Source organism: Anolis sagrei, chromosome 1 (assembly GCF_037176765.1).
Source record: "Anolis sagrei isolate rAnoSag1 chromosome 1, rAnoSag1.mat, whole genome shotgun sequence".
NCBI lineage: Eukaryota > Metazoa > Chordata > Lepidosauria > Squamata > Dactyloidae > Anolis > Anolis sagrei.
In genome coordinates, this window is record NC_090021.1 from 49,596,855 (window position 1) to 49,602,854 (window position 6,000).

The window sequence follows — 6,000 nt, forward strand, 5'->3', positions numbered from 1 at the left end:
TTAAACTGTCACTAGGATATCAGTGGGATACACACATTCTGCATTACACGGAGCTTTCTGCTTTCTATTTGGTGTATAAAACATTCTTTTTGTTTGGTAGGCTTATATTTGTCAAACTGAACCCAAATCAGGCTCTGTCAGACCTCTGCGGGGCATACACAGACCACAGTTTCTCCATCCCAAATCTACCTAACTAATCAGTCCTGGTGGATAATAAAGCTCACAAAACTTGTAATCTGGTACTTGCTGTTTTATGCTATGAATCAAGCAAATATTATTAAAGACACAGTAAGCTTCCATGCTCTCAAAGGAAACTAAACTTGGTATAGATACCTTGGGAACTCCTAATAGTTTGGAAGTAAGAGGTGCACAACAGCATATAATAGGTGTGTTTTAATAATGGAACATGAAGGAGATGGATTTTTAATGGAAATTTCCAAATGGAAATACTGTACCTGTCATAGAGTATGCTAGGCTTTTGTCTTATGATTACTTAAGATGCTGGTAAAAATGAGTATTTGGAGCTACTAGGTTTCACTTATTTTGAAAAGCTGTGGTGTTCTTGCATACTATTCTGATCTAATTAAGGAGTATCTGAATTCTACAGAGTTATACAGGGCAGCTAACACAGATGGGGAGAGATTGACAACTTCTGAGTGTCACTCAAATGGCAGTGCTGAGAGTCCCAAAGGTAGTGCAGGGGTCATGCTGAAGTGCAGCCAAACAACGGAGCCCAGGAAACAGCTCTGCAGAACAGTTATGCTCCCCACAATTGCTATAGAGCTTTTGGTGTCCTGGCCTCAGGGGATGCCAATTAGAATAAATTGAGGCTGTAAATTTTATTAGATGAACACCTATCCAGTATGAACTGGCCAGGGACCCCAGATTATATGAGCAGGGTCAGCTAATCAATCTCAGGTGCTAATGAGTTTTCCACTCTTGAGCGCAAGCAGAATTCAAAGCAGATGTCAGAGTTGAAAGCTCATTATTTCATAAGCAGTTTATAAGCCACTCAAGCTCTGCTTCCCACCCATTTTGGCTGGACATTATTAAAACAAAACAAAAGGAAAGGGGGAGGGAGGGAGGAAATCGGTGGCCGACGACAAATTCTTCCAGGTTCAGTAAAGCCGAGTGAGGTAAATGAACTCTGCTGGCTTTTTCCTGACCCCCAATTACTAAATACTGATAACGATCAGAAAGTAAGTGGCTGGTATTATTTAACAAACGGAAGGTCAGAAGCCCTGCCTTTCATCAAGGTCAAAGGTTACCATCACTGTCATTAAACAGTATGAAAGTGATCTTTCCTTGGATCAGGCTCCTCTATTAGGGTGTGCCTCCCCACATCACATATAAAAAATGGTTTCGGGGAAAGACTTCAGGGGCTTTGCCTCCTTCCACTATCACAATGCCCTCCTTTTCTACACATACATCACATCGCTGACTGGATCTACACTGCCATATAATCCAATTTCTGAATCCAGTTTATCTATTTTGAACTGCATTATATGAGTCTATACTGCCATATAATCCAATTCAAATGAGATAATAGTCGTCATCATCATTTGGGGAGCCTCCATCTCCCCAAAGGGACTCAGGGCAGCTCACAGAGGCACTCCCAAGTGCCACATGCAGACAGCAATACGGAAGTATAAATACAGTGACATAAGTATAATCAACAGTGCATAAAATAGATAATCTGGATTCAGAAACTAGATTATATGGGAGTGTGTATGGGTGCTCCTTCAAAATTAAATTGATGTCCTTTAACTCTCAGAAGGCTAAGAGAGATGGGAATGCCAAGTTCTGCAGAATGCAAAACTCTGCCAAACTGAAAAGGGACATTCAAATCAGCCTCTCCTACAGAAGGCTATCCATAATAAGAAACAATGTTTTTCTCATTCTTCGTGCTTGTCCCAGTGCAACAGAATTAGAGATTGGGAGAAATACACTTTTTCCCCCGATCCTCTAACTAGCCAGACTGTGTGAATTAAGCATCTTCCAAGAAGATAATTTTTCCAGTCTCTGGAAGACCACTAGCCATGTTGCAATCTGCAGCAATTCATCTACAAAAACAAATTAGATACACTGCACAAATGATATTTTATGTCACTTGGACTTTTTAAAAACTGACAGGATATAAATACATTCAGTAAAAATTAAGGTATGATCCTGTGCACCAAGGGAATAGATTCAGATACTGCAAGTTCCAATGCTCTCTTGTTTCTCACATACTGCTGCCTTTCTCCCTTTCTTGGTTTGATCTGATTGAACAAACTATAGCGATAGCTTTTTTTAAAAGCCTTGTCTACACCAGTTGCTTCATCTGGACTAATCCGAATTGGCCTCAGATTGACCATGATGGTGGCCATGCACACCAGGCCAAACCATCAATAGCACTACATTGTCCAGGTGAGTTAAAACTTCATCAGCCCCTCTGGACTATCCCCTTGTCACCCGTCTCATCATTGCTGCTCCCTGCTATCCGCAAAGCTCCCTGCAAACACTTTGCTGTCACAATCATGTTTGCTGAGGTCGAATAGAATGCCCACATGATCAGCAAGGAAGGGTAGAGTGACCCCGTCCATTGGGGATCTCACAGGTGCCCCATTCTGAAATCAAAAGCCAAGTGCTCAACAAGCTGACGAGGAGCTGCAACTAGTGACACAGGGATGACCCACCCCTTTCCCTGTGCTGATCATTGCAGAGAAAGGGTGATGGCACCAATGAGTTTGTGGACAGCTGATTGAGCAGAAACTGACAGCAACAAAGCCAAAGGAGATTCTGGAGTTTCCTGCAATTTCAAGTATCCATGACTTGGCTTGATGCGTAGCAAAGTCAGGTTAAGCACTAAAACACTGGATTCTTACTGAAAGTCATGAAGACTGCCAAGGTAACTATGATTTTGCTTTTATGTAGACACAGCTGGAGTTGTCTCTGAGCCATTGTTTACAAAGCAATTTTAAAGAATGGCATAGTGGCAGCCAAAATTAGCTTGAACAATAGCTGGTGTGATTGAGACATAATTAGGCAAACTCTGAGAAAGAGAGACAATCAGTGTACAAGAAAGAAGGCGTGCATGCTGCCAATGCAGTGGAAGTTGCTGCTAACAGTAATCAGAATTCAGCCAATATTTTTAACATATACAGACTAGCTTACATACGGTAGTAGTATTTCAGAAGCCTTCACTACTTTGAGTTGTTTTTTTGATGCTAATTCTCTTCTCTAAATTCACCTCGACCTATATAGATATAGATATATACATATATAGGTAGATGGATAGATAGATAGAAGAGAGAGAGAGAGATTTCTGGCTTTTCCACTGAAAAGGTTTTTTGGATAGAAGCAAGTACAAAATTACTACAAAACATGAGCTTCAGGGATACTTGCCATTTCTCTTCCCTCAGTAATGAAGCCCAGTGTTTCAACAATGGCTTTGTTGTTGTTGTTGTTTATGCCGCTTTGTTCTTTGGCTTCCTGACCAGTATAAGTAGAACTCAGCAAATGAGGCAAAGGAGTATTTATGTCCCTGATACAAACCTTAACACAGACAGAGTTTGGAAAAGTTACTTCTTTAAAATCCCAGCTCTCAGAATCCCAAGCTCTGCTTCTTCCACATACTCTAACCATTTATTTTTGCCACATCTAAGACATTTCAAACAAGAGAGTATGAAATGAAAATATGAATATCTGTATAATATCCGTATAAATAACAAGTGTAAGATGTATTGCAGAATAGGACATGTTTCTCTCTTCTAGAAAGGAAACATAAAACTCCTTTTCGTCATTTTTTCCCATCCATTTACTTTCTGGCCTTTTCACAGTTATCCCCAGCATACTTCTTGGTTTGTTGTACAAGTTCCTGCTCCGTTTTCAGATTCTGTAATCAGGCTTCCCATCTGGACGTCATCACTTACATCATGGCTCGCTCTGCTACTTTCCTTTTCAAAGAAAGAGCCATTGTATACTTAAACTGTTAAGTTCAATCTCCCAAAGTGTTCAGTCCTCACATGATACTTCTGCTGATTCCATTCCACTTATTCAGAGCTATTAACTCAATTCCTGAGTGCCCCCCCCCCCCATTTATTTTTCATTCCGTATTTTTTAAAAGTCTATTTAGGCATTTAGATTTTCCACACTGTTTGAAACTTTTTTTAATATCCGGTTTATCTAAATATAGTGTTTCATTTATTTATTTATTTTCTGTTTTATTCATTTGTAGTACCATCTGGTTTTATGTCGTTCAGCACTCAGCTGCATGGTTGTTGATTTTAGATGGTGGGCCAAATGTTTCCCTTTTTTAAAAAAATTTAACGTGTTTGGATTATGAGTAGCTATAAAGTAAACCATGGCAGAAAATGGTAACTCAGATGAGCAAAGCTTTGCAAACTTACTTTTTTTTTTTTTACTACAACTCTAAACATCTATAAGTATAGGTTAAATGGGCATCTATCAAAAATGCTTCAACTGTAGCAAGGAAATGGACTATATGGCCCTTGAAGTTTATATGATTCTACAAACTCTCCAGCCACAATGGGAGATTCTAGTGTTTATAGGTTCTAGAGATATAAAGTAATATTTCCAAGTTATCATGGTGTACCAGCTCCTTCTCAATGGAATTTCCGTAGTAGTTCAGGCCATAGTCAAGCCCTCCATATTTTTGTTGTTGTTGTTGTTGTTGTTGTTATAATTATATATATTTATACCCCTCTTTTTTCTCCATAAAGAAGACTCTGAGTGGCTTCTATTAAAGGTATTTCAATACAATTTAAAAAACATTAATATACAAACATTAAAATAGAATTAAACATCAATGGTATTAATTAAAAATTAGCAGTTTAAATGCTTAAAACTGATTAAAAACTGATTTAAGCTGACATTTGTGAGTTTAACTTTGGCAGGTTTGACTATTCATGGATTTGCTTAATACGTTTTTTCTAGTTATGTTTTCCTAGTTATGATGTTTTTCCCCTCCCTGTGTAAAACTATGAATTGGCAGAAAACCAGGAGAGCACCTGCAGCAAAGCCAGCACCAGGATATACCTTGCTTCTAACCTCCTTTTCTCACAACTGTGGCCAGCTTCTTTCCCTATGGTCCATCATACCCGACTGAGGTTCCCTGCCTCCCCACTCCTAAACAAGCCCCTTTTCCTTTATTTTTCTTTTCCCTATAAAACCCTTTGCATGCATCCCCAACCTCTGGGTCAATCCCAAGCCACCTCAAAGTCCCGGGCCATTGCTGCTCACTGGATCTGCTGATCGGCAGATACCGAGCCTTTATGTATGAGTTTAATCTTTTTGTGTTTTATAATTTTATATACATAACTCTTTGGAGTATGAAGCCACCTTGGTAACCTTTCACTGACACACCATGACATATATTTCCTGTCGTGTCCTCTGGGTCATCTCTCCAACAATAGACTCAAACAATCAGCATCTCCAGAACCAATAGAATTTTGATTTTCTCATTAAGATTGGTTCAGAAGAGGTTTATCCTTCCTCTTGTTGTCGAAACCAGCTACCCTCACCCCTAATATAATAAGTACTGTGGATGGATCTATAGTTTCCAAAGAGCAAGGGGCCAGAATGAATTGCCAAGGTGCCCTTCCCTTGGCAAACGAAATGCAAAGGAAAAACTAAATGCAAAGATACAGAATGGGGGATGCCTGGCTCGAGAGCAGTACGTGTGAAAAAGATCTTGGAGTCCTCGTGGACAACAAACATGAGCCAACAATGTGATGTGGCAGCAAAAAAAGCCAATGGGATTTTGGCCTGCATCAATAGGAGCATAGTGTCTAGATCTAGGGAAGTCATACTACCCCTCTATTCTGTTTTGGTTAGACCACATCTGGAATATTGTGTCCAATTCTGGGCACCACAATTCAAGAGAGATATTGACAAGCTGGAATGTGTCCAGAGGAGAGCGACTAAAATGATAAAAGATCTGGAGAACAAGCCCTATGAGGAGCGGCTTAAGGAGCTGGGCATGTTTAGCCTGAAGAA